At 41.5% G+C, this 9,425-nt stretch overlaps 1 long non-coding RNA gene and 1 pseudogene across 1 annotated transcript in view; both read right to left on the bottom strand.

Moving 5' to 3' along the window:
* Window positions 1-9,425, bottom strand: part of LOC120607851 (uncharacterized) — a 67,006-nt gene that overhangs the window by 48,522 nt on the left and 9,059 nt on the right. The window lies entirely within an intron of this gene.
* On the bottom strand, window positions 9,030-9,148 carry LOC120608024 (uncharacterized; annotated as a pseudogene).

Raw genomic sequence — 9,425 nt, 5'->3', positions numbered from 1 at the left:
ACGCGTGTGCATGCGCAACAGGGAAAAGAGGTGAGGGCAAGCAACGGGGACAGACAGAGCAACATATACAAAACTAGAATTCAGCACATGGCCTATTTGGGGACTACATATGACTCAGTAAAACCGCCCCCTAGGAGCAAGGGGGAGAGAAGGGAAGCTGGCAAGAGTACCAGAGCCAGATCACAAATAGCCTCCGGTCTGACTTGGAGCTTGGACTTTATTGGGGGACAGTGGGAGCCATTGAAGGGTTTTAAGTAGGGGTGTGTCACAAACAGACATGTGCGTTAGATCTCTCTGGCAAAGAGGGGAGGATGCCTTGGAGGAAAAGACTGGAAGCAGAGAGACTATCTGAGCGGCTGTTACAATAACACAGGGTTGACAGCACTGAGGGACGAGACAGGCGCGATGTTAACTTAGGCAGCATTTGCTCAGTGCTGTCCTTGGGCCGGTGCCAATTTGTGGATGGATGTCAGCCCTCCAAATATTTTTACTGACCCACTCACTATGAGAGAAGGAACTTGTGCCAGAAAGTGAACCCCAAGCAATTCTTCTTTCATTAAGAAAGTCTTGCTTTAGGGAAAAAAAAAAGTGTCAGTCGAACTAAACAGTGTGCTTAGTGAGGTAGTTGATTCAAATTCTGCCTGAACGTCATATCTTTGTGGGCCATGACAAACAGCTCACAGACTAGCGCTGTGTGTGGCATTGACTCAGAGTAGTTTCTGGACTGATGATGACTTGGGTTGAAGGGAGAAGTCTATCGTAGTGGTGGGTTAGGAAAGGGAGGGAGACAATATATGCCTCTAACAAGAAGTCGTAACCCAAGGTGCAGAAGAGATAACACAACGGACAAGTGATTCATGGACTTGGTCTCTGAGGGCTCAAATTGAGAAGCTGGATCCTAGACTGGAATAACCATGGGCTTTGAATAAAGCATCACTGAGTTCAAATCCCAACTCCATGATCTACTGTGTAAACTTATATTAGTTCGTTAGCCTCTCTGAGCCTCATTTCCCTGTCTGTAAAACGGAAAACAATACCTGCCTCAGAGGTCCCGTGAGACAGCTCATGGGAGGCGTTTGGTAAATGCTCCCAAGATCTGGCACATGATAAGCACTAATTGAAAATGTATTAAGTATCATAAAAATAAACGGAAAGGTAATGAGAAGGTTTTAAAAAATATATGAATAAAAAAACTTGGGTGTATGTAAATACTAGCTACTCCAGAATATCAAACTGTAAAAAGATAGTAAAATCCTGCAGAAATCCTTCCCAGCAGAGTTGTAAAGTTCACTTTCCTGCCTCATATTCCTTTTCCAGACTCTTCTTACGTCCAGCCTCAGTCTCACATTCTGTGGCCCTGCCTTTGAGTCATCCTGGCTGAGGGTCTACTCCCAACCTTGGATCTTGGTGATAACAGGGCACTCACTGCCTTAGTGACTGTTTTGGTCCTGGTCATGTTGTAGGTACCGACCCAGCACCCAGGTCCCTCTATTAGTCCACCTAGGCTGCCCTGGCCGATCCCCTCCCACAGAGATTTCCAAACTCTCAGCCCCAAGGCTATTGCCCTGATACCTACTTGCAGATAGATGCTCTTGAGAACACACCAGAGCCCACTGACACGGCGTTTGAATCTCTTTACGATTTTGCCCGCAAGACTCTGATGTAGTATTGCCAGGCCGCTTGGGCATCAAACTTTGCAGTCAGATGGAAACTTATCCTAATACCTGATAAGTCTGGGGTTCCCCGTACCCCTCAGCACCTGCTTTATCTCTAGCATGAAAATCCAGTTCTAGATCTAAGCCCTTTGCTACATGTACCTGGGGAAAACCAAACAAACAGTACTTTATGCTTATATGGCAGTTTACAACTTACAACTTTCTTTCATTTTATCTCATTTGACCCTCACACCAAACTCCTGATATAAAAAAAAGAATCAATTTCCCAACTTTACAGGTAAGTGCAAGTGACTTAGGCAGGGTGACCAACTGTCCCAGTTTTCCCAGGATTAACAGTGCCAAAACCTGGGCAACCCTGGGCAAACTGGAATGGTTAGTCACCCCAGGTCACATAGCTAGTAAGTGACCGAGCTAATATTTGATCCCAGTACTATAGCAGTTTCGCACAATAAATATTGGTTCACTGAATGACACCTAGTCTGTCTTCTTTCCACTACATGTGTAAGAAGACAGCATCCCCTTCAGAATAATACATAAGTTCTCACTTGCCTTCTTTCTTCCTGAGATGGCAATTGGAGGAAAGGGTAGGGGGAAACACCGCTTTACATGAGAAAAACATCCTTGCATTAACTCCCATGTAGGAATAAACGCTGATTTCAACAAAGAGATTAATTAAGCAAAATCTGTGATTATCTTAATAAAAACTTGAAATCAAAAGTGATCATGAAAAAAAAAGCGATTGTGAAAAAAAAAGTGATTGTGAATGGGCTACTAACCCAATCAATATACGTACTCTGTCCTCGAATAATCAAAGCTGTTACATATATGAATGTTCAGTACATGTAAAATTTAAATCCTAGGATCAGATAATAATAGAGAGTTGTAAGAGGCATAAATTGGTCAGTAGATCTCTTTAAAGTCAAGCCTAGCTTCACCGAAACCATCTTGGAGAAGATGACAATCCCGTTTTAAAGACCTCTAGATGAGGACAGGCCAAGAGCTTCTTCTGGTGACGTTTTTGAATTTAACTATCGAGGAAGGATGAGAGAAAAGGGGATCTGTGGAGGGTAGCTACCTAGCTCAAGGTAGGGAGCCCGAGGTGGGGAGAGAGAGAGACAAAGACAGAGAAGCATTGCTATTCCAGGAGAGTAGTTGTCCCATACTGTTACTAAGATGACACTCCTGTGAAAGAGGACAAAAGTTTCTTTACAACATCAGCATAAAAAGTATCAAAATGTGGCTCCTCCAATGCTAGCTTGGAACTTTGTGCAAATCACAAGAACTCAGCTGATCTAGTTAGAACGAGCCCCTCTCCAGGGAATACGGCTTGACCTCTTGTCTAGCTGAAAATCGGCACCACTCGCTTACCCTTTGCCAGACTCTAGTGCAGGACTCACCTTCCAGTCACCCCTCCCCTAGCCCCTGCCAGTTCAAGCTCCTCCCCGCTGTCATTCAGGTTGCAACCATCCTTCAAAGCTATGTCCAACCTTTCTTTTAACATATTTCTTTTATTAGCTTATATCCACTTTGAGAATAATTAATTCTCAAGACTCAACCTCACTGTAGGACACTCTTTTTATGCACCCAACAGTTACCTTTCCCTCATTTACATTCTCTATATAAATCGAGAAGCTTCCAAATATCCATAATTCATTCAACATGCATTTATGAGATGCCTATAATGTGTCACCACTGTGCTGGGCACTGAGATTAGCGGTGGGACAGGTACAAGGGGCAGGAGTTCTCGAGACAGGGAGTAGAAAAGCCATTCCTGGAAGAGAGGATGGCACCACACAGTCAGGACGATACGCTCAGATAACTACGAGTTAGTTCAGGAGGGCTGCAGGCAGGAAGTCTTTTAGCAGTTGGCAGACATGAGCCCGGATAATTCGGTACTTTTCTAGGAAGTCTTTCCTGGCCGATCCCTAGAGAAGCAATAGCTTCTGCCCTCTCATCTTGAATAAACACAAAGCAATCAAGGCTTTCTACCCACCCTCTCTTATTTTCCAATTTCTAATGCTTTTCCACTTAACCTCTTTTTGCATTCTCTTTTCCTTCTGTCTTCTGTAAATACTCTACATTTCGATCCACATCAGTGTTTTCTGCCAGCAACCGCTGGGAAGGGTGGGGTAGTCAAGCGTTTCCTGTGACCCAGGAAGAAGAGGAAACAAGAAGTTATCAGTTCTATGCTATGATTAAGTCACTATATGTTCTGAAATCTGGTTAACCTATCTTAACACACCATCAAATTCCTGTTTTTGCTAAGCATACCCTGTTAACAGGATCCCTGACACTCCTGAAGATGCTTTCCAGTGTCAGAAAGGGAGCCGAGCAGCCAATATTAAGAACAATACAAAGAAAGGGAAAGGACTGGGAGAAAGGCTGAGAAAAGCAAGGGAGAAGGGGGAAGGGAACTATTCCTGGCTTGGAGCACTGCTGCGGGCACGACAGTCATGCACCTGCCCCGCCACAGGCTCAGCCCTACCTGCCGAGCTAAGCCGATTGGAACAGGAACAGGATCTGACCCCCAGGGCTGTCAACCCACAGGCTGGATGGTCACCTGTGATGCAGCCTGAGAATATGAGACATGACAATAATAACAGCTATGATACGCTGAGGGGTAACGATGTGCCTGGCAGATAGGTTAACTCATTTAATCCTCACAACACCTCTGTGAGGAAGCTACTATTATTATCTCCCTTGTACAGATGACGAAACATGTTTCACGGTTTTGCAAGTCTCCCAAGTTAAGAAGAGTAAGTCAAATCCTGGTCTATAACTCTAGAACTAAATGCTCGCTCATTTCGGTATTGCCTTTCATTCATTTATCTATGCATTCAATAAGTGCCTCGGAGGACCCACTATTTACCAAGACTACGCTGAGTGCAGAGATACAGCAGAGGCCAAGACTAAAAATGTCCCTACCCCAAGGAGGTTATACCCCATGGAAGTTATACCCTGCAGAGGAAATAGATAAACAGTAAACAAATAGTCAGTGAAAATAAGTACAGAATGCATTAAATGCTGTAAAAAGGACGAATGGAATGTTCTGGTAGAGAAGTGTAGAGGAGACCTACTCAGATAGGTGGTCAGGGAAGGCCCCTGAAGGACGGAACATTTCACCAGGATCCGAAGGCTGTGACAGAGCCAGCCAGGAGCTGACCTGAGGAACAGCTGGGGGAATAAGACCCCAGAATAAACCTATCAGAGACAGGGGTCAGTGTGACTGAGCATGTAAAGAGAGTTCGGCAGGGACCAGATCATGAAGGCCCTTAAATGTCAACGAAGGAGTTAGAATCGTCTTCTGAGTGCAGTGGCAATCCAGTGGAGGTTGTTACACAGTGGCGTGATGGCCGATTTGCTTTTCATTAAACAGAGAAGGGGTGTGATGTGATAAAAATACAGACTCTGGAGCCAGAATGCCTGGGTTCACATCCCCGACCTGCTGCTTACTAGCTATGTAACTTTGGGCAACCTCTCTGTGCCTCGGTTTCTTTATCTTTAGAACACAGAAACTAACAGCAAAGTACAGCATAGGGAATACAGTCAATAATATTATAACTATGGTGTCAGATGGGTACTGGACTTACTGGGGCGATCACTTCATAAGTTATATAAATGTCTAACTGCTATGTTGTACGTCCGAAACTAATGTAATATTATATGTCAACTGTAATATTGTATGACAATTGCAAAATAAAAGATTTTTTAAATACAGTAACTGCTTCAGAGGGTTGTTATAAGAATTAAATTAGTTATTATCTGAAATCACTTAAAATAGTGCTTGGTGCATAGTAATATACATGCTCATTAAATGAAAGAATAGGCAAACATAAATTAGTAAGAGGTCTTTACACATATATCCACAGAAATATATTTTTATAGAGAGACAGGGCTGTAATAGCAAAGGCACGCAAGTCTTTTTGCTTTGTCCTTGATTCCTCTTTCCCTTTGTCCCTTGCCATTTGTGCTAGTAACTGCTCCTCGCTAAGGTAACTCACGGCAATAAATCAGTATGTTTCCCACCACATAATCCTGAATATGCACACATTAGATTCATGTACATACATACGAATATGGCATGCTTTTGTCTTTGTTTTACAAAAATTAAATCATATTATACACAAGTTTTTCTCAACCTACACTAACTCGTGGAAATCCCTTCAAGATAACTGTACAATTCTCATTCATCATCTTAATGGCTGTATCATGGTCAGTGGAGGCAGATATGCCATAACTTATTCAGCTGTTTCCTAATTATAGACATTCATTTGTTTGAAGTCCTTTTGCTATTATTAATATCACCTCAGAGAGCATTATCATTCAAATACCCTTACATTCTGGGGCTATCTATGAAATAGCTTCCTAGGAATAGGGTTGCTAGACTAAAGGTCGCAGTGTTATTCATTTATAGAGGTGACATATTGCTTGTTGAAAAGACATATCATTTCCATTTCCTATAAGAAGGTATGTGAATGCTCATTTGCCTACATTTTTTGCCAAAAACAGGTCACTTTTGTCATTTGGATGGACACCAAAAAATTTTACGTTTAATGATGTTACATATACGCACATCGTAAGTATACAATTTGATGAGTTTTGATAAACGTTTATATCATGTCACCAACACCACAATCAAGACATAGAAAATTTTCATCACGCCAGAAAATGACCCTTCCTCACCCTCTGTAAGCAGCCACTGCTTTGATTTCTATCACCATAGATTAGTTTAGCATATGATTAACTTCATATAAATGTATTTACACAAAATGTACTTTTTGGTGTCTGGCTTCTTTTGCTACACATGTTTTTGAGATTTTCCATGTTGTTGCATATTTCAGGAGGTAAAACTTTTTTTGGTTATAATTTAAAAACAGAAAATGTACAGGTCTTATATGGTCAGTTAGATGAGTTTTGACAATTGTATGCACCCATGTTACTACCGTGCAAAACATTTCCATAATCCCAGAGGGCTCCCTCCTGGTCTTTCACAGTCAGTTCCAGCCCCATCTCACTCCCTCCAAAAGAAACCATTTGTGCAATTTCCATTACTATTTGTTATTTTAGCCCATTCTGGAGCTTCATACAAAAGGGTCGTAGAATATTCACTCTTTACATCTGTTTGTCTATACTTATGCTGACAGTGTGTTTACTACTGTAGTTGTATAATTAGTCTTGAAATCAGATAATATGAGTATTTGTTCTTTTTTTGTCACGATTGTTTTCATTATTAATGTGCATTTCCATATAAATTTTTAAATCAAGATGTCAATTTCTACCCACAAAGTTGTTTAGTTTTTGACTGGAATTGTACCTATTAATCTATATTTTGAAGAAGTTTCTGTGAGATTTGTGTTATTTCTACTTTAAATATTTGACAGAGCTCATCATTGAAACTATTTGGGCTGCTTCTCCCTGCATACAATGTAGATGACTAGGTGTAACCCTACAGCACTTTCCATTGGCAAGATTTTCCATCTCCACTACCTTTCAAGGCCAACCCTGGCTGTAGCTACAATGCAACTATTGTTTATTTTTTGCCTGCACATGCATACCAAGACTGATTGTTGAAAAATCAAACTCAGGCTTTTTTGTCCTCCTTCAGCTGATTATATGAGATCCTTCATGTGGCCATAGGTGCGAGCTGCAGAAAGGCACTTGTGCAAATCTGGAGAGTGACATGCCCTCTAGTCATATGGTGGCTTGATCTCAGATAGACCATTTCGGCGGACTGCCGCTGGACCTGCCCTAATTTGTGATTTGGTAAAATCCACCACTGGCATTTCCAACACAACTAGGTATCAGCCATTTGGCCCAAATGGCAGGGTTGCTTGCACCAAAGCCTTGATGATCTCCAGAGATCTGGTCCCTACTCAATGCTAGTGGTGTTCCTAGGTGTATACTGTGCTGCTCCCAGAATTCAAAGAGGCCTACCTGGATTGTGCTTCCTTCTTTGTGGTAGAGCATGCAAGGTGTGCCTTTTACAAAGGAGAGGATAGCCCAGCATGCTCCTGACTACTGGATCCATAAAAACATCACCAAAGTGTCAGGTTCCCGAATCTTCATAATTTATCTTGCATGTGTCTAATAAAGTATAAAGTCTTCTAGAGTACTGTCCAATCAGCATGATGTCATTGATAGAATGAATCCAACATAATCCTGGGTTGAAGCTACAATTGAATATTATTTGTGTCACATGAGTCAAAACTGTTTCTGATCCTCTTCCTAACTGGAATTTAAAAAGTCCGTTTCCCAAATCGATGACCACATACCATGTTCCTGAGGCTTTATTAACCTATTTTATCGTATTTATCTAGCAATAAAACCACATCCAGCACAGTAACCAAAATCAAGGGTATTGTTTGTTTGAGCTTGTGGTTTTCTCCATTCATTCTCTAGAGCCATCCAGTAATAGCAGGAGTTAGACTGATGACTTAAATAAAGATATGACTAGCACACCTGCATTTTTTATGTCTGTAACAGTCGCATGAATGTCTGCCATTTCCCTACTGCCAGGGTGCAATTTTTCTTTGTTTTCTCCCTTGACTGAGGAGGGTGGGGGCAGTTTCAGAGGTTTCCACTTGGCCTTCTTCGCTATGGTCTCTCTTTCCCTACAGGCCAGTAATTCAATATGGAGGCTCCTCTAACTGCTAATATGTCAATCCTAATTATGCACTTGGAGATTTGAGAAATAAAAACCCAGTGGATCTCCCCAGACCCTAATGAACCCACCATAGCTGAAAATTAGCCAGGAATTTGTTTTCTGGCCCTTTAAAAGAGAAAAGGACCCATGATCTTGCCTTAAGTCCAACTCTTAGAAGCCCATCAGAGGAGGAGAGCCGGTACAAGAAATGGAGAAGGAGCAGTCAGGATTGTAAAAGAAACTCCAGGGGAACAAAGTGTAACTGAAGTCAGGGGAGAAAGATGAAACTGTTCACCATGTGGAATAATGCTGAGAGGCTGACAAGTTTGAGACAAAACACGCCCATTGCCTTGTCAACATGAAAGTCATTGACACATTTGACCAAAGCTATTTTATTGACTAGTGAAGGTAGAAACCAGATTAGAGCGTGCTGACATAAAATGGAGTTCGGGCAGTGGAGACAGCATATTAGCAAAATTTCTTTAAGTTTTACTGTAAAAAGGAACATAATAAAAATAGGCGGAGGTAGGAGGAAGAGGGAGATAAGGATTCAACAAAGGATTTTGCATTTTTTAAAATTTGCTTGCTTTTTATTTATTCATTATTATCATTATTATTCTTTTTTAGGCAAGGCGACCCTTGGTTGACCTCACAGATTACAAGGACCTTGTCAGCTTACAATTCCTTATTTTTTTTTTTTTTTTTTTTTACACCTACAGCACCTGGCCTTCCTAGGTGGCCTTCCATCCAAGTACTAATCAGGCCTGACCCTGCTTAACTTCCGAGATCAGACTGGATCAGGCCTGTTCAGGGTAGCATGGCCATAGACAAAATTTGCTTGCTTTTTAATTTGATAGCTACTAAAGATTGTTTGTATGATGAGGGAATGATACTGGACAAAAAATAAGAGGACAAAGTTTGTGTCTAATGGAAAATAGGTTCTGGGACAGAATTGGAGAGAATAACCTTTGGTGAAAACAAGACCATGAGAAAAGATGTGAAAGATGTGGGCAGAATGACTGATTTGCTGGTAGGAAAAATAAACAAACTTCCACAGATGTGCTCTATTTTCTCAATGAAAAATAATTGCTTTGAGTAGGTAAATA

The sequence above is a fragment of the Pteropus medius genome, unplaced genomic scaffold (genome assembly GCF_902729225.1).
Source record: "Pteropus medius unplaced genomic scaffold, Ma_sr-lr_union100, whole genome shotgun sequence".
NCBI classification, from domain to species: domain Eukaryota; kingdom Metazoa; phylum Chordata; class Mammalia; order Chiroptera; family Pteropodidae; genus Pteropus; species Pteropus medius.
Note: the sequence above shows the minus strand (reverse complement) of the source record. Positions and strands in the feature narration are given on the sequence as shown.